The sequence below is a fragment of the Anser cygnoides genome, chromosome 4, assembly GCF_040182565.1.
Source record: "Anser cygnoides isolate HZ-2024a breed goose chromosome 4, Taihu_goose_T2T_genome, whole genome shotgun sequence".
In the NCBI taxonomy this organism is placed as follows: Eukaryota; Metazoa; Chordata; class Aves; order Anseriformes; family Anatidae; genus Anser; species Anser cygnoides.
The window spans coordinates 71,782,530-71,810,140 of NC_089876.1; the positions used below are offsets into that span (position 1 = coordinate 71,782,530).

General features: G+C 42.1%; 1 protein-coding gene across 1 annotated transcript in view; it reads right to left on the reverse strand.

The window, feature by feature from the left end:
• The window catches only part of UNC5C (unc-5 netrin receptor C), a 247,808-nt gene that overhangs the window by 86,408 nt on the left and 133,789 nt on the right, over positions 1-27,611 (reverse strand).

Sequence of the window (27,611 nt, forward strand, 5' to 3'; positions counted from 1 at the left end):
AGCAACACAAGCAATAAAACATTATGTTAGCGCTTGGGAGAGTTGACTGTGAAACCGTAGAAGGAAATAATAGAAACTTTTGGAAGCTTCAAGGTCACATTTTCCGATAGTGACTTATCACTGTGCTTAATCAAGTGAATGCACATAGCTCGTATTGGCTGAGGATGTTAAAATGGGAAGGAACGTCTTTCATTTCAGACGAACAATTTAAAATTTACTCTAAGAGCAGAAGACTAAATGCATGCCCAGTCTATGCCTCTGTTCATTTTTCAGACTGCTAAGACTGCTAATGAAGGTGCCAGGCTATGCTTCATTTACTTTGTGGCACCCTCGTTTCTGCTTTCTTCACTACAGAGAGGAAGCTGGAGCTGGGACACGGGGCACAGCAGCTGTGAGATGGTGAAACTTGGGGCCAATGTGGCCCACACTGTTGATTTAAGGAACCCGTGCACCTCCCTGGTGGTGCTGGTAATGAATTATGTCAATGCAAGAAGTCTGGACAAGGAGGAAAAGAGTCCAACACACAGGAGGCAACACGAACAACACCTAACCCACATGCTTTCCTTTCTCTCTCTTCACAAGTCTCCCTTTCAAGCCCCTTTGTCACTTTCTGCTGGGGAAGTCTTCTACACCAGAAAGCACCAATTCAGGGGAGAATAGCCCTTGTCCCGTTCACCTCCCCACATCAATGCACAAGACCATCCAAGACACTCCCAGCAGCCACGAGATGGGGAGGCACCAACTGATGACAGACCCAGCACCAACAGGCTGCCAGTCATGAAGGCCCTATTCAACCTCCCCCTTTCTGCCTCTGAAACAGTTAGCATTATACACAGTGACAGACATTGCAGATAATCAATAAAACAGCACAGAACATCAAACTAAAAATAGTGTGGAAGTATTTTTGTGGAAGTACTATCTCCTCCCTGCCAGTCTTCATGAAGATGAGATGTCAGACAGCTCCTTCCCTACCTGAGATGTGCCTGTCACGGCTGTGTGCAGAATTACAAGGGGCACAAAAGGCTCTCCCTCCAGCCACTGCTACTGCAGAATGACAGGGAAAAGCAGCACCAGAGGAAGGAGCTGGGACAAGAAGGCAGCAGGGTACCCACCCACATGGCTACGTGAAGGTAGGCTGTGCGTCTTCGTTAGGGATGGGAGTACCTTACCCAGCAAGAGACTCTGGGAGCCTCTTGAACTATTTATGAAGATAGCACACATTCACCAATTTATTTATTTATTTCCATATTAATGCCCATGTGGGTATTTAAAAGGCCTGTTTCACTACAGCATCACTCCTTCACAGTTCACACAACTGAGCTGTTCAGCGTTAGAAGAAAGGACCACTGAGTAAGGTCTGGCATTTGCCTTGCAAAGGGAACACCTGAGATATAGAATAACAATTCAGTTTCCATCTCCAACAAATCCACTCCAAATGCTTCAATTTAATTTTTACCACTTTTTTCCTTTCCACCCTGACCACACCAGCCTGCTTTTCTGCAGTCCCCTGTCCACTCCCCATTAGGCATTTCTTCCTCGCTCCACTTTGCTCCCCAGTTTTTCCCAAAGCGAAAGATGACTTTCAGCAAGCTGGGTGAGACAACATTTGCTTTCATGACATGGAAACATATCAGAACTGAAGCAAGAGGATTTGCAGCCCTCCTCAGCCCCTTCCGCCTGTAACTTCCCATCTTTCCCAGTGCCTCCCTCCCTCGCACACGCCGCTCCACAGCCACACGCAGCACAGGAACATTAGAGATGAATCATTTCCCCCAAACTGCCACAGGACGTATCTTTTTCTTCTGGTCATTTAATTGCAAATCAGTGAGCAGACAGATGGAAACCAACAAAGCACACATATGTTTCATAATTAAACAAGTACTGCTTCACTAATTTCTGGTGACTGGAAGAATAAATGTATTTATTTTCACCACTAGATTTCTGCACGTTATCAAAGGCAATACTTGTGCTGCCTGACCAATTAACTGCATCTTAGCAAAGATGTAACTGGAAAGTCTAACAGGACAGATCAGCAAGCTGCAGGAAAGATAAAGGTTTGCTTTTTTTTTAATTATTTTCTCAGTTCTGGAGAATGCGTATGGGCTTTGAGTTTCCCTTTTGTAGGTAACTGCTCCTAATTTTTAAATATTATTTTTATATTAGGAGAAGTGCCCAGTACATGATAACCTGATCACATTTTTTGATGGTGGCTGTGGCTGTTTCTCTTCACCAGCCTGCCATCCCATGGTCAGGTACAAGCCAGCTTTCTTATGGCTTCTTGCTATAATGACACCTTACTCTTTTTAAGCAATAAATACCCAACTTTATTTTTCCATGCTCTTTCTCATTGATACCAACAGACATCTAACCCTCTCTCAAATGCTGGGGATAGAGATGGAAACCACTCACAAACTGTCACACAGAGAGTGTACAGACGCAGCCTTGTCCTTGGAAACTAGCATTTAAAAGCTGCACTTTTAGAAGGAATTTCACAAAGTAGCTACGAGATTATGTTCATTCAATCACTGCCCTCTTACTGTTGCTATTAGTAGCAACATTAAAGTTATTTTTTTTGCAGAACAAATTCTAAAGAAGAATACCCCGAATGTGAATGCAACTGGATTTTTTGGCGTTTGGCTGAAGAAAAGCCTGCAGAGTGAGCCCTACCTCCAGCAGCATTCAGGGTCCCTCGCTCCTGCTATTCCCTGCTAAAAGGCAAGAGAAGGCTTTACCAACCTGCACGGATCGCGCCTGGAACATCCCAAGGGGATGGGATGTGCTGCTGCAGGAGACAGACCACTGCTCCCCTCCTGCGCAGCCAGCGTCGCAGACCCAGCCAAAGTCACGAGGCAGCGGTTTGAGGGCAAAACACAAGCTGCTGATTTGGATTTGGAACCAAATTTGGATTGAAAACTTGCTTTCCATTTTTTAAATGGGAATTATATATTATCTTGCTTCCACTGTGGTGCTTGCAGCAATGTGAGGACATAGCTATTATGGCAGTGTAAATATATAAAAATATTCCAAAAAATCAAACACATTTACCCCTGAAAATGTCAATATCGGTTATTTGGCTGTGTCGAGATTTTTTGCAACTCTATAAAACAAGCTTTTAGCAGAACCGAAGCGACTCCCAATGATTTAATAAACACTTCCATCAAAGTTTCTCCTCACCGGTTCTAGTAAAACACAGATCATTCCTCTGCCCAAAAGAAGTCCAAGCTCTGACTTAGGTTTTTTTTTTTGTTTGTTTGTTTGTTTTTGTTGTTTTTTTCAGGATCACTGTCTTACAGCCATGTGGTCTAGTGGGTCTGCTTCTATAATGCAGATGGAGGTCAGCTCTCGCTGTGTGCTCCATCTCCATTCAAGAGGATAAATCTTGCCCACGTATTTGATCTCAATCTTCCTGACGGTTATAGCTGTTTATTTAAAATTTTCATCTCCCAATTGCACAACAAAGCAGCAAGCTTTATACATCTTTTATCTCACTCTCCTGAGGAGTTAGACATTTTTTTTATCTGTCTGGCAGAAAACAAACAAAGAAACAAATCAAACCATTTGGGAGTAATCGGGGAGTGTAGAAACAAACACTAAAACTTCAGGTACTTGGTTGCCAATCATTCTGTCATGGTCTTGCTCCCCTTACAACCTTGATCAAACACAACGTGAGGCGCACACACTTCCACCTGGTTATAACAAGTCCCCTTTTGTGCTCAGCAACTTTGAGCTGCAAGTTTACTTCTGCAATATGTCACATTCATCTTTATTTTCACATAATAAAGTGTGCTACCCATCTGTTGTTATTGTCTGATTTATATTAGCAAGACAAAAGACCTGATTAATGGTACTGCTAAACTGGTTTCACTCATGCAGTTCATTCATATTGAGAGAGTGAATTTTAAAAAGCCGTTTTAATCTATAAATTTAATTTGGAATTTTTATTTTAGTTGCTGGCCTGAATTAAGACACAACTTTTTATCTGCCGTCTGTAGTATCTGACAACTATATATATATTTTAAATGCAAGTCGAATGCAGAAGCTATAGTAACAGGTGAAGTGTCACTGAAATCGGCATTGATAGGAGCTGGCACAGAATGTCCCACATAGGAACTTCAGTTTAATTTTAGTTTAATTTTCTATGATGGTAAAACAAATCTCTATCTGAGCCAAGAGCCTTTTAATGTTAAGCAAGTTCTATATTCTTTTCATGCACTTGTTTGCAAAACTGTACACATTTTAGCTCTTCAAGCATAAAAAGTGGGAAAGGAGATTTTATGGTATACTTCCCTTTTTATGGACCAGTATCCCTGCTCTAATCCGTGGCAGGAAAATATTGTGCTCTGTACACCGATCTATTCATCTCTAGATCACTAGTTTTATTACTATATATCAAGCTTTAATTCTCATCAGCCCGGCGTATAACTCACTGTATTTCTGAACTGCAAGACTTACACTATTATTGCTTAGATCATAATAGATTGGACCATTATCTCCTCGTGTGAGACCTGCAGCAAATTCTTCTCAAATGGAATTTACTTCGGAATGAGTCAAGAGCAATTTCAAACAAATGGCTGCAAAGCTAATTCCATTTGCATTTGGATGCCCATCACTCGGCAAGATCATTCCCCGTGCGTTGCAAGGAAGGCAGCTGGAGTTAACTGTATGGATGGGATTTCTGTTTGGTTTTTAATGTTATGATTAAAAAGCTTTCTAGAGCAACAAGTACTGTTTACTGTGAAATTAACAGCAGGTGCTAGCTGGGGAAGACAGCTTTATCAGAATGGAGGCAATGGTTTGTTTTACACTGCATGCATTTTCAGGAAAGGAAAATTGCTCAGCTGTAAGTCCTTTGGTCACAGAGTTTTCTTTTATCCCGAGAAGGGCACACAATATCATGGTGCCACCAGATGGGAAGCAAGGAAGCAAAAAATCCTGTATGCTCTACAGTCTGCCTCCACCTTAACACTGCCTGAGCTATGAAACTGTGCTACAAAAATTAGGCCAAATTGCGTGAGAAGCGAGAGCAAACGGGACTTCAAAGAGGCAGCGAGATGTGATGTGTAAGCAAGAAATAAGCTGATGAAGAGAATTACTGGTGAGTAGCTGCCTTGCTGGGGGTCTCTCTTGTTCCTGCCCCATCCCTGGAGACCACTCACAGGGAGAGATGGGCACAGCAAAGGGTAGCCTGCACCCTGAAGGACAAAGCACGTTCTCCTGCCTTGCTCTGTGGAGGAAGAGGAGGAGGGTGGCTTTCTCAGCACTGTATCCTCTGTCAGCCCTGCACCAAGCTGATTGCAAGGAGGGCATACAATAAGGCAATCACACATTATTCTGCACTATCTCAGAAGTGGAAGATTTCACCAAATAGCCTAGGAAGATTATCACAGCATCATATTTGGCCAGCCTGGGAGGCACAGGCTGATATCTGCTTGCTCTGAGCTGAATTCACTGCAGGCCTTTACATGGCTAAAGAGGAGGCTTGGTTTTGTGGCAGCCCACAAACAAGATGCTCACTGAACCTTGCTGAACTCTCACGGGAACAAGGTCAAGGGAATTTCAGACTCACATTTACTGAGCACCCACAAAATTAAATGCTCTTTTCGGCAGGGAAAACAGAGTGCAGGGAAAAGTAATAGAAAAATCGATAGGGCATGCAACGTTCATCTTTTTTGGGTGAGTACAGTCCTGAAAAAGAATAAATAAATACCACAAAGAGGAATGAATTGCCCCTGCATCCACAAGGCCTCAGTGAAGACAACCCTAGCAGACCTCAGTTTAACTACCCTTCTCCAGGAGGATAAATGCACGTACTGCATGCATGTAGAGAACAAGGACCATATCCACATGTAGATCAGAAGGCAGTTGGGCAATAGTCTACCCCCAAAATACACATACATCAAACAAAAAAACAAACACATCCCTTCCTTCCCTCCTTTACCCTCAGCAAAGGAAGCAGTATCAACATAGACATAGGAAACAATGCACAACCTATCCTCAGCCACAGACGCCATCATGGAGCCCTTTCTAAAACCCAGCGGATGGGCATCTAAGGCTTTGGACACACTGGATTTTTGGCTCAACCGAAGAGTCGAGGAAGGAGGTTTCTGTTGTTCAGTGACAGACCTACCACACTGAACATAATAAATGGATAGATAGATAAATAAATAAATAGGCTACCAGAGGTGTGATACAGTAATCCTGTTCATTACATCCATCTTACCTTGACTAACCCCTCAGCAAGCTGGAAAGAGCTGAAGGGGAGAAGAAAGCACCACACTTTCTCTTACAACAACAGCACACAGCTCGAGATTGGACAGGGTGTCTGCTAAACTGAGAGAAATGGTTCAAAGGTTTCACAGCTGCAGAAGCAAAAGAGCCACCGTGGGTGCTCCTGTCTTGCAGCACTGCAGCCAACAGAGACCCCTCCTGCTGCACGCTTCACTCCATGCTCCTGTTTCACATGGATGTTGTACGGTCAGATATGAAACCAAAGGCAGAGGAAGGTGAAAGACCAAACAGTTATCACTGCCATGGCCAGCACGGACACGCTGCACAACCAGGCTACCTACAGCAATCAGCTTGTGCTCTGTTTCTTCCACTTTGACAGCACCACCTCCTTCTCCTCCCACATCAATGCTTGGAACATAATTCTGCCTGGCTTAGCCTCGTACAACTGCACTGATGGTAATCTAGTCAGATCTGCTTCACATCCGAGTAAGGAAAAGAAGATTTAGTTCTAAAGTAGGAAAATAATTTTATTTTTAATCAAATGCACTAAATGGTGTGTACCAGCTTTAAGCGACATGCAAGTTTTATATTATTGCCTGGAAAAAATGCATTTTCTTCCAGTTCATTTAATTCATAATCATAATTAAAGTTTCTGTTTCTCCTGAGGCCGATGGCAGTTTTATCATCACTCAGATCAGAGGCAAACCAAAACCAAAACGTGTCCTCAAAATGATTCTCACAGTCTTCTGTAAGAGAGGGTTCTTTATACATCGTGTTGCTAATCCAAGACAAAAGTTGTGGGTACATACACAGACGTGACACTTAAAGTGCTGTATCCATAACTTTACCACTGCCTGGAGGCAAACTCCATTAGTCTACCAGCTGCTGCCTAAACATGCAAGAGATGGCACAGGTACTTGTTAGCATTGGACCAAGTATAGGAAAAAGCCAGAACACAGCATGATTTCACACAAGGTGATGAAAATACTTCAGCATATGAAGAGCATCAAGCTGTTCTTTGTGCAGGAAGGTTTACAATAATTGTTGTCAGCACAAGAAATCCAATGAAGTAATCTGCAAGGTATGTTATGAGGCTGCCTAACCATTTAAATAGATAAATAAAGGTGGAGGAGAGGCTGACTTAGTACTAGAAGTGTGAAATGTCGAGTGGAGAGGCAAAGGTCCTGTCTCTCTGCTGTCCTGCCCTGTGCACTGCCAGTCACCCCCTCCTTTGCAATATATTCATTAATTCTGGTGGAAACTTTGCTTTTGTGCCTGTAGAGAGCTACTGGTTGGCTCAGGTACAATGCCAAGGCTATCAGATCTGCGGCACCTGAAAGTAAAACAGCAATGCTTGTGCAAACCACAAATGACACCAGCGATTTTTTTTTTAACTATTATTTTGTGTAAGATCACTCTCTTTTCTCCTGTTGCTTTCCCTCTCCATTTCTTTAGAATGAATAAAATATTCATGCTTTAAAAAAAAGAAAGTGGGTTGCAGACTGCCTCAGAAACTTTATCTCCCTTACTCAGTCAAGTAACAAAAACAGAATAACAAAAGCTGTTAGTTCACCGAACACATATGCTGTATTCCATAAGAGTGAGCTCCAGGCATTTAGCCTACTTACGAAACTGAAACGGCTCCTGTTAGACATGGCTGCGCCAGCAGAGTTCAGGCAGTTGGGCCGCACACTCTCGCTACGTTTCTTTGGTATGAATGCTACATACGAACAGTGAAGGAACAGGATCAGATGACGCCTGCAAAACTGAAACGCATTTTTCCTTTTGGGTTCTAGTTAGCAAGGAGTCCGTATGATGGTATGGGATCCCTTCCCAACCACCTGCACAGCAAAGTCTAATTTGAAACATTTCTGCCCCAGCTTCCATTAGTAGTCATAATGGTTGACACAGGGTCAAAAAATTATTAAACCTCTGAGGAGCATCATTTCCTCTTCAGTGTTAGGCTTCACTTTTCTTTGACACATTAGTCCTGAAGCAGCTCCAGGCTCTTGACCCCTCCTTTAACCCTGATAACTAATTAAAGATGGACAAGGCTTAGGCTAAAATACTTTTTGTTAAACCTATTCATTCTCAAGTCTCCTTCAGGCACTCTCTGTCACACAGGACAGAGCCTGACATATTTACATGAAGATGAAAGTAGGTGCCTGGTGCAATAATACGAAAAACCTCTTTTTACAAGACCTAACTTAACCTTTGTGGTTAGAAGGTAGAATGCATTTTATAGCACATAAAATATATTCTCAACACATACTGGAAACAAGTTTCCTGGGTATAGTCCAAAGCATACAATTCAGGAAAAATCTGAGGATAATTAACTCTGTGTGCATTTTTAGAATTAAAAGTTCAGACACAGGTTCCTCATCTGACTGCTATGTCAACTGTCTGAACATGATGTCCTGAATACAACAAAACACGAAGAGCTGATCCTGCTTTTTCTCATGTGAGGATCTGTAGGGCTCTTTCATGTCTTGGAAACAATAACAGAGCTCAGACTACAGAGTTGTCAGTTGTAGGCACGTAGATTTTTGGGCCAGTGGTAAATTACAGCATCCAACACAACTTGGGTTTAATATAAATCAATCTGTATACAGCATATTGTTGATGGCTAGAACACAAACTGCCAGCTTGAGAGAGGATCTATAACTGGATGCAGTACTTTGAAAATGCTTTCTTAGCTTTTTATGTTGTTTCATATTAATAATTAAGCTTGCTTCTTGCATCAGTATGCTAGGGTTAAAACGTCAGTCCTTTGGTTTTACCAAGAATGGCTCCTTTTATCCTTACTTTTCTCATTATATTAAAACTGCTGCAGAGCTCTGCTTCTAGATTTCTAATGCTTTTAATGCAAGCATTTTTTTTTCTCAGCAAAAAAAAGATGATCAACACCTTGTGATTAATAAAACTGAGGTCTAGTGGGATGTTATGGATCCGGATTCCATGTGCTATCTGAAGTTCCCAGTTAATCTGATCAGCGGGATCACTCCATCCCAGAGAAACACAGGACGTTTGCCTATGCCTAAAACAAGAGCTCAGTGGGATGGCCATCTGGTTAAGGCATTGACCTAAGACCCAGGGAATGGATATTCTTGTGTGAGCATGGGGAAATCTACCCTGTCAGGTTCAGGGTCCCATCCGCAAAATGGATGTAGCAGCCTAGTAGGTGGCATGGTGAAGGCACTGCCTTCACAATGGAGTATACAACTCCGCACTCACGTTCTTTCCTCAAAATTCTCCAAAATATCTCAGTCAGTATTGTTTACTACAAAGCCAAGAGCAGTTACACAAAGGACCATAGCCGAAGTTACGTTTACAGAACCACTAGGAATAAATCCCGGCTGTTTCAGAACCAATGCAAGTTCTGCCAGTGATTTGTACAGCACTGGGTTGTTCTCTGAGCCCCTGAGCTTCTGCAATAACCTCCTGCTTTTATGTAGGTCTCCTTCTGTACCCATGGAGCAGTTGAGGAGAAGGATTAGGAGCAGGAGCCTGATCCTGGGTGCTCTGAAGAGTTCTCTCCATGAGCTAAGGGTGTCCTGATGGGACTGCCGTCCTGAGACTAACATTAGTCCTCATGAATATCTACTGATTCATTATTTTCTTCCTTGGATCTTAATGACATTATTATCGGCCTGGTGCTAGTTACCTAATTTCATCCACAGTGAATTTTTCAAGAACCATAAATAATTTTGTAGGATGGTGATTTATCCCAGCAGAAGTCCAAATTGAATTAGAAATCCATTAGCTAAATTCTGAGCAGGAGCTTCTGGGGAGAAGGGGAAGGGGAGGGAGGTAACTAGGGAATCTCAGCACCAGATGTAGAAAAGAGGAAAAAAAATCCTTAAAAGAACTAGGAAAGGGAAGATAAAAGATGAATATCATCTTATTGAATTAAACACACAGGTATTTAGGCAGCCAGATGGAAGAACGCAGATTATTGCCTAGGATCACAAACATGACTCAGACATTTATTTATTTATTTAGACTAGCAATTGGCTTTGTAAGTACATGAGTCTTTGTAAGCAGATGAAAAGCAGAGGCCTGCTTGCACATCGTGCTTGCGTTCACGCAAATAACAACAGATTGTGTGTACTATATATACTAATAAAGCTAATAATAAGGTGTTCAACCAAATCTTAATGCAAAATAATCATCTGAATTCCTCCCTCTGAGGGAAAATGAAAGCAAGAAAGGCTTGTTTACTTTGGAAATGTTCTGGGTGATTTAATCAGCTATGGTCCTCCATGTAGAGCTTGTTTATTTGAGGAGACACATGGACAATGTCCCCCTTTGAGCACAAGCTTATTTACAGGAGAGAACATCCTCTCCTCTTGCCACCCTGCCCCTACCACCAGCAGACTCAGCAATGAAGGCAGGTGGAAGGGTAATTCAGCTAGTTCATTGACATTACCACCCTATCCTTTTCTACAGCTGGAAACTCTGACGGACAGATCCCAGAGCCCACGGAGGGATACTGCAGCACAGACCCTCTCATTCTGCATCCACAGGGTTATTTCGGCAGTCCATGAAAGGGCTGAGGTATTTGGTTACAGATTGCAAATTTCCTCCCGCAGTGACTAATTTCATCGATGCTCATTTCCTAAGTCTTGCTGATTTCTTACTCTCAAATTCTCAAACAATTAAAAAACAGCAACAACAACAACAACAAACTCTTAACGCTTAAAGAGCAACCTGAGACAGCAGGCTTCTGGCTTTTGCTTTACCCTCAGCACAAACTTCAGCTCAAGTGACTGTGAAGCATCACCCCTCCCATCATCAGGAGTGCCCAAGATAGCTCGAACATAAGTTGTTGAGACCAAACAGCAATTATGCAGTGCTAATGGGAAGATCTGACTTCTCCTGAATCACCCTGTGCAAGGCTCCAGTATCAGCAAAACATGCAGTCACTTCTCCTAGCCAAAACCCCACTCTTTGCCTCCAAATCTTTTCAAGTTCACGCCATGGCCGCTAAAAGAAAGAACAAACGGGGAAAGGAAAAGAAAATGAAACATTTTCTAAATACTCAATAATCAGCATTACAACTGGAAATGGCAGTTAAATTAGAGAAACCCTCAGGAAGTGCTGAGAACAGATCCATCACTGGTGTTTTGTGGAAAAGCAGACAGCTCTGCTTTTCAGAGACTGGCGGCCTAAGTTTAATTCCTGGATCTTGTTTCCCTTCCTCATCTGTAAATAGTTTCTTGTCTACCACATCCATTTTTAATGTATGTTTCCTACAGAGACAGATACCTCTTAATATGCCAACAGAAAATGCCAATGATAGTGGGGCTTCAGATCCTAAAAAGACAATAGAAGAGTCACTGCCAAGATGTTTCTCATCAGCTCTGTAAATTGCTTTGGACTAAATCAGAAGCACTCCAAAACTGAAATTATAGGTCAGACACTAAAATTATTGCATTTCCTTTCCAGTACCAGTAGCTGAAAGCACACATGCAGAAAGTAAAAGAAAAGGCTGCTTGAAGCATTTCTAACTTGACCACCTCTAGTAGTAGAGATAAGAAATGCTGGAAGTTGTCTAGCTCTGTTTTGTAGATGTCAAAGGTGCTAACGCATTGTATAGTACTCAGGAACATGTCTTTTAGCCAGTGTTAAACTGGCCCTTAAAAGTGCTTAGCTGGTATTAGGCTACAGAGTCATTTATACCTGTCATTGACTCTCCTTTGTCTAAAGAAAGTGGTACGGCTCAATAATAACCCACATTATTCAAAGAAATTGCATTTGTTTGTATCTCTGTCTAGTCCAAAAATGTAAATCTTTGAGGTCTGAACCCCCTGCACAGGTTCTGCTACCTATGCCAGAGCCTTGGCCCTCACCAGAAGAGAATGGATACCTTTGGGTTTGATTTTTACATACAGACTCGCATTCAAAAAGACAACACAGCAACGTCAATGAATGAATCCAAAACAAAAAGAAAAAGAAACACTGTCAAGGAATAATAGAAATACAATTCATTTGCAGGCTTTGCTGGACATGTTTTGTAGTGCTATACGGTATTTATTTATCAGCTTTCCTCAGCAGGTCAGATCCAAGCTGGGGAGCAATGAATCAGTGCTCTAATCTCCCTCTGAATCATCCCCAGCCTTTCTGAGGAAGCTGATATCCAGCCCCAGTGGAATCTGTCGAGTCCTGATCATAAATGCCATCACTAGAAAAACACAGAACTAAGCTATTTGACTGATTTGAGCATAAAGCACAAATATTTTAACCCTACTTTCTGCTTCCTCATCTCTGACCTTCTTCGACCCTCTTCTTGCTTGGGGTTTCTGTCCTATCTTTTATTCCCCATGTGGATCCTCTTCTTTCTTTCCTCAATGCTCTCTATACTTTTTTCTTTTTTTTCTTTTCCCCTATTCCACATCTTTCCCATCCTTTTTTTTTTTTTTTTCCCCCTCATTTTTTTTTTCACCTGACTGGTCAGGAATCCCCCTGCATTACAAATGAAAAAGATTCATAGACAAGAAGAGGAAACAGAAAATGACTGTAGACAGGAGCGTTCCCGAAAGCCAGCATTTAACCTAAATATTTGTATCTACTTTTATGACTCTCAGAAAAATTAACTGCATATTTTACCCATACTCATGCAAATCCATCCATGCAGTAGTAATAACTATAATATTCAAATAAACTAATACGGCAAAAGTTAATCTGTTTTATTCTAGTGCCTAACCAAACACTACAGTTTAAAGTGGTTCTCCACTTAGTTTAAACAGCTTTTACTGCTACTTACTTGGTAAAATTGGCTTGAACAGCACAAGCCGATTTTGACATTAGGTAGTTTCATTCAGTAGGTTTCTAATTTGTGACCAGCACAACACAATATTATTAAATCAAACATCTGTAAATACGTAGTAAAAAGTCCCATTCTGTGATTGTACAAGTCTTGGAGCAGAAAGAGTAGAAAACATATAGCATTAATTACTAGCCATAGTATGTGAAGGTTTTACACCAAAAAAAATCATTTGCAATGGTTCAATCTTACCCTCTGAGCTACATTTCCTTTAACGAGGCAAAATCACAGCATACAAGCAAATTAATATCTAAATTAAAACAGCAGCTGTGCACTTGGGTAGTAATTGTATTCAAGAAACCTCAGAAGCTCTCTGTTAATACTTAGAGAGAGGGATGTATTTTGGTTGGATTCCCACTGTACTTGGAGCTGATGCCAAAACACATTACAGCACAGATGAAAACAGGTATTGTAAGAGCAAGACAGTCAGCATTTTGCCTCGGGAGTCTGGGTTGTCGCTTCCTGTTAATGAACAAAACCTCTGTTAGCTGAGCTGCTTCATTCCCAAAGCCACCTCTGCTGTTTGGCAACATGTAGTGCTCTCACCCCATCCCCACTCAACAGAGGACAACACTTTCTACCACTGTAAATTTAATCTGAATACACACACGCACACACACACATAAAAACAAGCAAGCAAAAACCAAAAGGAAAACAAACAAACAAAAAAAACCACCAAGAACACAAACCACTATTACATTAATCTTTGTTGATATGTTGAAGTTAGACGGCTCTGCATGACCACCCAGATTAGGCTGCTCAGGACCACATCCAGGAGGCTTTTTTAGGATGTCTAAGGAGGGAGACTCCACATCCTCTCCGGGAAAGCTATGCCAGTGCTCAGTCACTCACAAAGACTTGTTTCCCTCCAGGATCCTCCTTCCCTTGTTGGACTGTCTATGCTCTGTCCAGGTAAGCAGAAACCCAGATTTGGAAGGTAACTGGGTATTGGTATTGCACCCACTGCAGAGATAAGTTACCAACCTGTTTCTCCACCACGCAACGTACAGCGGCTTCTGTCATGATTTTTCCCCCATGGCATCCCTCAGATAATGGCACCCGCAGGCTTGGAAAGGAGATGTCCTGTGCCATCCCTGCTGTCTCCACACTGGCCACAGCCACCACTAGCATTTGGCCCTGTGGATTGTGGCACCTCCTTGCTTCAAATTCCCCTGGTCTACTACTCCTAGGTGAAAAAATGTCATTATTCTAAGGATATACTCAAAGTAGGTACAGATAAACTTGGATGGGGAAGGAGAGGGTTAGCAGCAGGAGCAGAGAACAAGTTGCTGTACATGACAGTTCATTTCTGGATAGCTAAGGAGATTAATGCCTTCACCTGCTGCTCGTGCATTACCGTCCTCAGCCACACAGAGATGAAATGCTGTCATGTACAGCGCCTTGCTCTTCATTGCTCAAGCGGAGAGAGATCATGCAGCCACTGCTCTGCTGAACCCCAAGCCCTGGCACACAATGTTTAATTAAGAAAAGTATGAATAGGAAACACAATTCGTCTTCAAATAATGTACTGTAAATGCTCCATCTCTAACAACTTGATGAAAAGTGTAAAAAATGATGCAGCCATAAACTATCTTAGCATGGTTTGCAGCAGTCAGCTACGAAAAGAGTCTCCTCTATCTTTGTTAAATAAATAACATCAGAGATTATTGTCCAAATCTTTCTTCATATTTGTTCCACTTTCCCTGGTTGTTATTATTGCTCTTATCATCTGACATTTCTAATATCTTCTTAGAAATCTGAAAATAACTTTTCCCCAGACACCTTTTTTGAAATTTGTATTTGTAGCATAAATTAAGTACAAGAAAAAAAAATGCTAGTCACAAAACTGACACATCAGACAGTTTCTGCAAGTGCACAGTAATCCTGTGCCAGAAAATGTGTCCATCTCATCTGTGATCTCTTGTTCCCCACATATCATGGAGACAAAGATGGTATTTCCCTTTCCCCTCCCCCTTCCCTTTCCCCTCCCCCCCCCTTTTAAAATTTATTTATTTATTTATTTATTTATTTATTTACAGGGGAATGCTGTCATACTGGAAACCAGCTGAATCAGGAAGCAAAAATGCTTTTCTGAAACCTCAGTCTAGTCTTCACCCTGCTAGGTGATCTCTAGCAATCACTTGGACAAACTTTTCTAGGGGTATGGTTATCACTTTGAGTTGAGATTTTTGTCACAGCCTTGAGAGTTTAGACTCCATTCTTCATTTAAAACAGTTTGCCTAGCATTACTAAGTTGCTTTAAAAGATTGAACCTTACCTCTGAATCAATCTAACCTGGTGTAAGTGTTGAAGCTGCAGATTGTGGACAATGTAGATGCTAAGATACATGCAATAGAAAAGTGTTTATTATTAAGCTAGCAAAAGCACAAATTAATGTCACAACTCTCAGGTATCATTTGACTTTTAAAGTGAGAACTTGCATCTTTAGTATCTTTAGAGTAAAAAGAATCATGGAATCACAGAATCATCTAGGTTGGAAGAGACCTCCAAGATCACCTAGTCCAACCGCTGCAGATCAACACACGCACCTAACTTGGTGTCGTCTGCAAACTTACTGAGGGTGTACTCAATCCCCTCATCCAGATCATCGATAAAGATATTGAAGAGAACTGGCCCTAATACTGAGCCCTGGGGGACTCCACTAGTGACCGGCCTCCAACTGGATTTAACTCCATTCACCACGACTCTTTGGACCCAGCTATCCAGCCAGTTTCTAACCCAACGAAGCGTACGCCAGTCCAAGCCACAAGCAACCAGTTTCTTCAAGAGAATGCTGTGGTAAACGGTGTCAAAAGCCTTACTGAAGTCAAGGTAGACCACAGCCACAGCCTTTCCGTCATCCACTAAGCGTGTCACTTTGTCATAGAAGGAGATCAGGTTCGTCAAGCAGGACCTACCTTTCATAAACCCATGCTGACTGGGCCTGATCACCTGGTTGCCCTGCAAGTGCCACATTATGACACTCAAGATAATCTGCTCCATGAGCTTCCCTGGCACTGAGGTCAAACTAACTGGCCTATAGTTTCCCGGGTCTACCCTCTGGCCCTTCTTGTAGATGGGTGTCACGTTTGCTAGCCACCAGTCAACTGGGACCTCCCCTGATAGCCAGGACTGCCGATAAATGATGGAAAGCGGCTTGGCCAGCTCTTCCACCAGTTCTCTCAGTACCCTCGGATGGATCCCATCCAGCCCCATCAACTTGCGTACATCTAAGTGCTGTAGCAGGTTGCCAACCATTTCCTTGTGGATTGTGAGGGCCACATCCTGCTCCCCATCCCCTTCCACCAGCTCAGGGTACTGGGTACCCAGAGAAAAACTGGTCTTGCCGCTAAAGACTGAGGCAAAGAAGGCATTAAGCACCTCAGCCTTTTCCTCATCCCTTGTCAATAAGTTTCCCCCCGCATCCAGTAAAGGATGGAGATTCTCCTTAGTTCTCCTTCTTGTGTTTATGTCTTTATAAAAAACATTTTCTGTTATCTTTAACAGCAGTAGCCAGATTGAGCTCCAGATGAGCTTTGGCCTTTCTAATTTTGTCCCTGCACAGCCTTACAACATCCTTATAGTCCTCCTGAGTGGCCTGCCCTCTTTTCCAAAGGTCATAAATGCTCTTTTTTTTCCTAAACTCTAGCCACAGCTCACTGTTCAGCCAGGACATTCTTCTTCTGTGCCAGCTCCTCTTTGGGCCCATGGGGGCAGACCACTCCTGAGCCGTTAAGATTTCCTCCTTGAGAAGCACCCAACCTTCCTGGACTCCTCTGCCCTTCAGAACTGCCTCCCAAGGGACTCTGCCAACCAGTGTCCTGCGCAGCTCAAAGTCAGCCCTCCAGAAGTCCAAGACAGCAGTTTTACTGATCCCCCTCCCGACCTGGCCAAGAATAGAGAACTCCACCATTTCGTGGTCACTCTGCCCAAGACAGCTCCCGACCACCACATCTCCCACCAGTCCCTCTCTGTTTGTGAACAGAAGGTCTAGCGGGGCACCTCCCCTGGTAGGCTCTCTAACCAGCTGCGTCAGGAAGCAATCAGGATGCTCTCCAGAAACCTCCTAGACTGCTTCCTCTGAGCTGTATTGTATTTCCAGGATATGTCTGGAAAGTCGAAGTCCCCCATGAGAACAAGTGCTGGCAATTGCATAACTTCTGCCAGCTGCCTGTAGAACTGGCTGCAAAATGGTGGCAACGCCCGATTTAAATGTCCCGCCACTGCTGCTGCCGGCTCCGCCTGCGCCTCCTCAGCCTCCCTCACGAGGGTTGCCGGGCCTGGCGGCTCCCTTGGCTGCCTCGAGTGGCCTCGATGCCAGAAAAAAAGCCCTGCCCGCCTCAATCCCCAGCTCCGCTGCACAACGAGTCTGCCCCAGAGCCAATCGCCTCGGCGAGAAAACCAAAAAATAAACCAGTACTGCCATCTTCTCCTCTTCCGAACAGGTCCTTTCCAGTTGGCTGTTTCTACCTGCACTCTGCAAGTCTGAGTACATCTCAGCCTGCAATTCCAAACTTAAAATAAAATTCAAAACCAAGATTTTGACACCATCCTAACATCTAGATCCTCGTGTGTGTACTCTGACCCCTTCCACCATGAAACTGCAGCAGGGTGCCCGCGATCATGGTTTGTACATCGGCATTGTGATAGGGCCATGACTCGGGAGGGTTTCCAGCTGTTTCTGCAGGCAGCACAGCTCACATTCTAGCTGACAGTTTGGAGACTTGGGGGGATCCAAATATATCTTGGGAGTACATATAAATTTATCTCTATATGGATAAAGAGACTCTATTCTGTAGAAAGAGTATGAAAGTTTCCTTCTGCAAAACAAAAACTTGAACAAGAAAGGTCATGCTTGAGCTTGTATTATTGGTCTTGCAGCTGCTTTCACTAATGTTGTCTGAAAACTATTGCCTTCACCAAGAGAAGCATTGATCCCATTATCTGGTACAATTTTCTCATATTATTTACTGCTGGCCTTATCATCCCATCAGCTATATCATCCACTGATTTCTTTTGTTCCCCTGCTTCAGATTCCTTATCTTATTTCTGGGATGACCCAGTTTTCCACTGCTTATATTTATCTGTTATTCTTGTACACTCCATAAATGCCCATTTATGAAACTGTTTATGTACACTAGCAGCCTTACTGAGAGGGCGCAGAAGACAAAGCATTGCAATTCAGGAACATCCATATGGATTTTGATAGGCTGTGATCTGGGAAAATAAAATCATTTCCATCCACTGGGGATGTTGGTATTTTTATGAACAAGAAGCTGCAGCATCTTCTATTTCCTCTAGATGGATAATGCATCTGGGACAGAACATCATGGGACCATAGAAGACACATGGGCCAAGGCATTTTACGCTCTCTGGGCCACTTCATTTATCTTCTTCTTTGCCTTTAAACTCAAAGGACTGTAAGAGGGTAAACATAATCTGAAAGAACTATCAGATAGGTAACAGCTCTTCAGCCAAATCTGTCTGTCTGAACTTGACCCTTGTTTGGGAAAAACACATCGTTGTAATTATGTATTATACAGACATCCTCCCTGCATTCACTTTCCTGACCACAATTCTCCTGAGGAGGAATGACCCAACTGAGAAAAAAAAAAAAAAAAAAAGAAAGAGAGAATGCATATGAAAGCCGAAGAAAATTAGCATGCAATAAGCCATTTCTTCCTGTCAATTTTCTCATCTCCTTTTATTAACAGATTTGTTTTTGAAGCAATTATACACGTGCAATCCATTTGTGGATCTCTTTGCTTGCCTCCTGACACAGCCATTATTAGGGCTGTCACAGACGATCAGCTGACAGCTAGAGAAAGGCAGTTCTGCAGTGTCCTGGTGCTGCCAGTCAATACCAGTGGAATAACAGCACAGCCTGTGAGCAGCCTATTATTTTTCTTTCAGTGGCTGTGTGGAGAACAGTTCTCGCTTCATTTTGACAGAGGCAGGGGAGATGGAAGATGGTCTTCATGTGATCCCCAAGTCACGTGCTGGCAGCAGCCGCTACTATTTTTCATATCCCTACCACTCGGCGCACACCGTGATTTGCAGTAAGCTCTCAGCAATCCCCATTAAAACCACAGCCAGTACCTTGTGCGTTTCTGAAATGATTCGGGAAGATGCCAGTGAACGTATGGGACCACTGGTTCTGTCACTCCAGAACAACCAGAGTATGCCCTGAGGTTTTCTGAGCTAAGTGCAGCCCAGCTGCCTGGATGAATTTCCCCCTGGTGGAAAGGGAAAATTGGCAAAGCTGTCCATTAATGTGAAGAACCGGTGAGAGCGGGGCCGGGAGTGCCAGCGCTATTTTTCAATCATACATCATTATGGAACGGTTGATTATCATTGCTGTAAAGCATACTGTGTGCTGACTGTATCAATTTTGCCAGGAAATGGGGAAGCGTGTTACATTACAGCTACCGGCAGCTGTGTCCCACATTGCAATGACATCTCAATTCTCCCTGCAAGGCTGTGCCAGTCAGGTGGGACAAAGACTTCGCATCCACAGTGCCCTCCTCAGCCGCCCCCCCTCAGCTCTCACCCAGCCCGCTCAAAGACAGCATAAAGCATGCTCCTGCCAGGCAGGGAAAGGAAGATTTAACCTCTCACACGGGAAGTGAATCGTGCCCAATGCAGCACACACGCGGTGGGCCTGAGAGGAAGGGAGCTCAGCTCCATGACAGATGCATGCATGGGTCGTAGGAGGTCAAGCCCAGCTCTGCCACGGACAACCTAAGTAACCACGGGCGAGGCGTTTGGTCTGCATGATCACTGCAGTAATCTTTACTTCTTCCACCCATATTTTACCTCTTAATATTTTAAGAGTCTTACAGGGACAAAGATGACCTTTCGCTGCATTCACACTCCATTTCGAACAGAGGGAGTTTAGCCTTGAAGTTAAAGCCACGGCTATACACAAATGATAGCCTCCCAAAATTACAGAATTTAGGCACAGATGCAATAAAGCAGTTATGCTTCTAGCAGGAAGAGACTTGACCTTCTGCTGATAATGAGCTTACAACTTCGATCAAAGAACCCGTTCTCTCTGAGACAATGCAAATAAACTGATTAATATATGAGTTTATTTTAAAATGAGCCCTTCAAGAAATTTGGCCTGTGGGTGTCAGACCATTTCCTTCTCATTATGGAATAAGATGGATGCATTATGCTTCCCTTTGAGTTAAATCTGGGTCTACATCACCATTTGAATTCTATTTGCAGGCACTGTGTCACCTTAATCTTTATGGTTTGAGTAATAGAAGCAATGAATAAGTGACAGGTTTGTCTTCAGTACACTGTGTGCCAGTCCACCTGGGACCCTGGATATTTTGCTTCCATTGCTAGACCTGAATCAAATCCTCAGTGCCTTTCCTTTGCTAGTATTCTTACCAACATATGACAGAGAAATGCAGGCTGAGGTATGTCTGGGTACTCTACAGTCAGAAATAGCCACAGGGACTTATTGAAATAGCACACACAAGCTGGTCCTGAGGTTCTGGAGGGGGTAGATCCTTTTAGTGAATCCTTCCAATGATTCTTTAAATCTTTTTCTTTTTTTTCTTCCTTTTTTTTTTTTCTCAGTATGATTGTGTCACAGAGAATTTCTTCTAGAATTGCCGTCTTTCCAAATGTCCATAATTTCATATTTCTATGAAAGGGACAAAGGTCATAATTTACCCACTGTTAGGTGGCTAGTTTGAGAACATTTATCTCCCATTATTTTCAAAGGAACTGAGGATACAGGTAGTTCCTGAACAAATATTTTTTTTTTTCTGGAAATAATGTAGGAATTGGACATGTAGAAAAAGGGAACCAAGGCACAGCTCTGACACTAGTTTCTTGATGTCGAGAGAAGGTGGCAACAGCCTCAAAAATATAAGAGCAGGCATGTATGGATGTCGGGTGGTAGCAGAAGAAGGGGATACTTCTGCTGGGAGCAGAAGTATCACATGGGAACTTATATAGCCAAGGGAAGACTAGCAGCATGGGAAATCAAAAAAAAAACACACAGACACAGAAGAGAAAAAAACTACAAGAAGTGCCTTTGAGATCAATTTATCTAATCCGGGACCAGAAAGGTGAAATGCCTTGCTCTTAATAACTGGGTTGTTAACTGGGGTTGGTAAAAGTTAAGCTCGCGTGGATAGTGAGCACTCACCTATGTTAACAAGCTTGGATTTGTGAACTGAAGTCTAAATAGCCTGCATTTATAACCCTTGATAGGGGATAATTGTACTGTGTTTCAGTCTAAATTACAGACATCTACACTGTGCCATTGCTCCATTTTTACACTTTTTTTTTCCTACTAGTGTTATCCCATGAAAAATAATATCAGTCCTATTCCAAAATATAGTTGCACAACATAAAGCATCTTTACTGACTTGATCTGGTGTTCTCAAATGGCTCAACTCCTATTCCTCCAGCAGAAATGTGCTTTTTTGCAGAATCAGATGAATCCCTCCCCAACGCTTGGCTACTGTAAGACACTGCCTTGTACCAACTGATGAGCAATTCCCATATCTCAGACTAATACGTCCTTCAGTCAGCTGAGACTGAGGGATTTGGGCTAACACACTGACTGTATGTGCAAATGGGAGCATTTACCACTGTACATTTACTTATTCATTTATTTATGCATGCAAACAATTAGCCTTCTGTGTAGCAAGAAGCCTTTGTGTCCTTTGGCCTGTGCAATACTTTATCCAGACCTGGTACAACTGGTCTCCGGTAAAACTGTCTCTTAAATACTAATTAATAATACTAGTCTTTCCAATTCTGTTGTTGAAGAAGCCTAGGCTAAGAAAGAAATAAATGCCAATTTGTCTCTGTGCCCTAGGTGATTACACAGCAGCTAGACACTGCTTGCAAAGAAAACGATGACGGTGAGGTCGTGTGAACCCTGGAAGACAAAACTCCTTTTTTTTGCCCTCTGCTTGTGGCACAGGCACAAGCAGAGCATCGCATTAGGTCTGCCTGAGCTGCCTCTGAACCAGGCTGCTATTGCAACGCTGCCTGGCTAAGCGACATGAGTAATTCTCTGCCTAGTTATTCATAAAGTCACGGCTGACCAAGAGCAAAGCTTTTTCTCACAGGCAGTGCATATCTCTGTGGTACAGTCTTTGTGTAACAGCAGTGGATGAGATTGAATACGTAATAAAGTTGTGCTCTCTGGCAATAGAACTGTAGAATGGAGCTGGCATAAGAAAAATTTATCCTAACAATTTCCTTTGCTGGGTGAATCCGTAGTCTATCAAGAATAAAATCAAGACTTCAACAATCCATCCATGCTTTAAATTTTTCCATCGAACGACAGCTCTGAAAGTACATGATATAACACAAGTGCTAAGCTACTTTTCTCATCAAAGAAACAAGTATATGAAAACATGGGTCTTCAAAACCAATAAAAAAAAAAAAAAGACTGCTTGCTGTGCTGCCATATCAAATTACCTGATTTTTTCCTCCTGCCATTCCAAAAGTATTTTTGTTTTTTAATTTATCTTATTGTGAAGAGTTAGATTTTCTCAAGATATTAAGAGATGAAATACTAGTCTTTAAAAGCAACACCTTAAACTGGTATTGCCCTCACAGTCCCCTGTATCTTTTAGTTTAGTAAGTCAGCAATGTAATTCCATGTAGTGACTTTACCCACTATATATTATCCAAATGTTCAGTTCAAGCTAGCTTACTTCAGCCTTCAAAATGCAGTATCAATATACACTGTACAAAAGCCTATAGCCATGGACAATATGTGGAAGAGACTCGTTTCTAAAACCTTGCTATCCCGCCCTGTTTTTACTTAGCTTCTCTTGCTGTTATTCAGATGCAATGAAGCATTGGTTTGGAATCAGGGTGAACAAAGGGCCCTTGGCACAACTGCATCTCAGACATATTAAAAATGCTTCTTCATTCCTCAGCCTGCCAATAGTTGAGTTCCTCACCTGTCCCACATCAATACTATGATATAGATTGTACAAACTTAGGTATTGACTGTGTAAGACATATTTTGCTACAAAGGAGCGAGAAGATCTTTAGAAGGACCATGTTAAAAACAAGTAGTTAAAAACAAACAGATGACAAACACCACACATCCAAGCCTCCCAGGCTATCAACATTTCCTACATAGATTAATAAAATCTGTTGAATTCCTGTCTTTTACATCTCAGAGACTACATGTGACCTAGAGTCCTGGTGTCAAAAGTTAATCCAATACAAAGAATAAACAGGAGTAAGCAAAGGCTGGAGGTATTCATCGATTCTCAGGGCTGCTTATTTTTACATGTTTGTGAAACCACTCTAGATATTGGTCTTTCTCTCCTTAGAAAATTGCTACACACACTTTCGCTGATTTTTTTTTTTAAATCAAAACTAGAAACTAAACTAAAATCAAAAAACTAAATCAAAACTATAGATGTGTTTCAAGGTAGCTGATTATGTTCCATCATACCCCCCTTAGCTACTTGTATCCTTACCAACACCTCTGCCTGTACCCTCTTGTGGCTAGACACCAGTGACCCCAGTCAATGGATAGACTCTCTTCGGCATCTTTGGGATGTTGATCTGACACTAGCAATACAGTATTCATTTCACGTAGGAAAACAGCCTCAGTTAATGCTTTAGGTTACATCATCACCTCAACGCCACGCTATTCGGAGACTAAGGAAAGAACGGCCAGATCTTCAGCAGCTCCAAATGACATGTCAGTTACTGTCGGGAGAGCAAAACTTTTCCGTGCCGTCTGAAGGCCTCATCCCCAGCTGAGTGCAAGTGAAACTCATGTAGCCTTGCCACAGTAACTGAGGCAAGAAATGACAAGTTTTTTAGGGTGAGAATGGTATTCGCGAAGGAGCTATGACAGGAAATCACTCCACAGCAAAATGTCTGCTTAGTTCCACGTCTTAAGACATAAAATGAAAAATGTAAACACTGCGGAAAACATGCCTACCTTTGCACACACAGACACAAATATTTGTACATTTGCTGCCAACTTGTTTAGATGCCTTTTTTGATGATGCATCTCCTGTCAACAGGGATATAATTAAACTGCTTCCTATCTATTGAGTAGTCAGTATGCTACCTGCTACAGCTATTTCCTAAAGCCTGTAGCAGTCCAACCACATAATCGCATAAAACTTTTGCCAGTGATGCCTGTTGTTTAATGCTAATTTCTTTGTGCTTACTAAGAGAAATTGCTATTGACTGCTTTCATTAGGAAACTATTGACCCTTATCCACTGGAGCATCCTGGAGAAGAAATTCACTAAATGCACCCATATTTCATTTTCTGAACATCAAGGTAGAAGAGTCATGCTGAAGGATATGGTTTATTTAATCCAAAATTAAAATTTTATAGGCTACATTACCTAAAGTAAATTGCTTAATACATTCATATGAACAGCAGGTGCGTTCTAAGTGTTTGGCTTACACGTTTTCAAGGCCTAAATTAAGCTAAACAATAGAACACTATTGCTAACACAACAGACTTCCAGAAGATAAGATATGATATACCTACTACATTTAAGAGGCAGAATTTAGATTCAGTGAAGCAGTGATTTTCAATGCATTCCTCTAATATAGCATGACTATCACTACCTTCCCAATTTATTTTTCCTTTAGTAACAGCTATCTCAATATACATTTTACATACTCATTATCTATATAGTCAAGAGAAGTGTAACAAATTTGTTGTATTCATATTTGCCACTCATTTTGAATTATATCAAAAACCACTAACGTACAGAGCAGCGTGCCCCAAGAATTCTGGACCTTGTAGACAGGGTTGACTCAGTTACTCTCATGTCCCAGACAAACACATCTCTGCAGTGAAGAACAATTTTGGCAATTATAGACTTTATGTTGTAGTTCAGGCTCCATCTTAGCTAATGTAGAGCAGCAGTTCAGAAAGCTGGGACCTAGCAACATTGCTATAAAAAACACCAGGTTCCTGCATCCCTGCCATCTATCTCCTGTACAGCTCTGCAAACTCCTTTCAAAACGTGCTGAAAGATGCAACATCAAATTGAGTAATAAATGCCAATGGCACATGACATTTGCTAACACCTCATAAATGAAACTGAACCTTAACTATGTAGTAACTTTCAGAGCCATGTAACAAATCTATTTGTCGTAAGTTTGAGTGTTTGCCTGAGTCCTCCTCCCTGATTTATCTCCTTGATCACAAACCTGAGAAGACAAGAATGCTCACATTGTGCCAACGATCCACTTCCATCAGCTACTCTTCTACGTTAATTTTTTCCACTTTTAAATAAATGTATAAATGAAGAGCAGTGGGAGAACACCGTGTGTGGAGTAGGAAGCCATGACGTAAAATCTAAGAAGCACACAATAGTTTATCACACCTTTGACAAACTTCTTTCCAGTCCGTCTCCTACCAAGTCCATCCCTTTAAGAGTTCTGGCATGAAAAAATGTGAAGAGTTACAAGTAATCACCATTGCTTTTTATTAATTCATTTCAAATTGTGAAATCATTTTATCAAATTTACACCAACCTATAATCCAAAACATTCCGTTTTCACACTGCACTGGTGGAAGAATACATATAGAAAACCATGTACAGCCAAGCTATTTTATATGCCAGAGTTGTGACAGGGATTTTTATGCGACCAGCAGAGGCACATACCAGAAAACCAGCACAATTTACTATAAGCCTGATTATATACCTTACCCACAAATTAATCTCATTGAGATTTACTTCAGCATTACAAACTTTTATACATGTGTCTGTGCGGCTCTATTATTGATATAATTATAGTTTATAAGTTCTGTTCTGGTAGTGTTCAAACACGACAATTAGAACGAAGCCCAAACATGCTGTGCAAACACCTATTAAATCTTCCTGCAGTGGCAAGCGTAGGGTCTAGAAAAACAAAGGAAGAAGATAGGAGAAAACAAGAACAAAGCAGTGAAAGAAGCAAAACCACTTTTGATTGCTGCCTTTTCTTCCTTCCAAAATGTCTTGCCATTTCCTTCACTGTGAAATCTTTGAAAGTTTCAGTACGCTTCTTATAATAAAATAAACCACTGGCTTTTACTGTCGCGTAATTATTTTTGACTCTTTCTTGTCACTGCCATTACTTAAAGGCACAAAGCCTTCTGGGTTTATTAAAATGGGTGCTAGTGATCTCTGTACCCGTTCAGCTTCATAATGATCTTTATTAATCACATCTTTCTTCCCAGCACTTATTATATAAATGCATTTAGCTCTACCTCCTCCCTCCTGATGTCAACAAAGAACCCCCCCCCCCTCCCAGCTTTGGACCTGCACTCAAATTTCCGTGACCCCAGCACGCTGTGCCAGCACGCTTGTCATGCTATTAACACAAGCAGGTGATGCCTCCAGCATATCCCCAAGGAAATGGGCCCTTGCCGGTGCGTTTATGCATCCCCATGGGCACACCTGGTGCCTCCGCACAGCTCGAGCACTGCAGCAATACAAATAAGCAGGCTAGCTTACTAATTTCTTTCCCAAAACTCAAAGGGATAAAAATAGATTCAAAGTTCAAATTCCCAACCTTCCAGGCAGCAGCCTGAAAAGTGCTGACCACGATGGCTGGGCTGTGGGACTGGGTCGCATTTTCAGAAAGGAGAGAGCCAAATATAGGGCACAGCCATTTATTAAGCTGGTTCCATTTATTTATTAAGTTGCCTCCTTTCACTGGCATGCTTCCCTTGAAAAATGGTGATAGCAGCATTACACCGACCAGCCTAACCTGACAGTCATGCAGGGAGGTTTAATCCATTAATGTTTAGATATTTCTTTGAGACCCTTCTGTGAAAACCGCCGTAGGAATCCCATGTGTTATTAGCGGTAATCAGAAGAATGATTACTAGTGTGCTACTTCCAGTATTGATTTGTACAAAAACTTTATAGATTTCAATAGAGTGCCCAGAAGGGGTCCATCTGTTGCGTAACTTCTGATAAGGGATTTGTGAGCTCCTGGCAACCGGTTTAGAAAAAAACTTCAGTGTACACTGTGTGCACCATTTTGTAAGAGAAGCTACCAAGAAAAGGCTTTATTTGAACTTTCTCAAGTGTCTTTCTTTAGAGGAGGAAAAAAAAAAAAAAAAAGGCCCCAAAAGGCCCCACACTGTAAAGCGAATAATCTGTATCTGCATTCATCCATTTCCAAGGCTTATCAAGAAGTTACATTTGCTTACACCAGGGCTTTGGCATTCTTCTGCAAAACAAACAAACGAACAACAACAAAACAAAACAACCACCACCATCGCTTTGAACATAACAACCTTAGAAGGGCAAACTAGGTAAAACAGCAGCAGATGTTCCTGTGCCCCTCTGCAAGAACACCCACCAGCTTGCTTCCCCTCCAGGAGATCTGCAGAAGCTGGGGCTCTGCTGTCGCCTTGCACAGACAGCTCCGGGGCCTTTTGTGCTACCTAGTGGTACTAGCAGTGATGCGTAGCTACATCTTCATCTAATGCTATTCACTGCATGTACTTCATGTCTGCCTCTATTATGCCATTACAAGTGGAGGAAGAAAAGCGTAAGCCAGAGGAATAACAAATAGGTTTT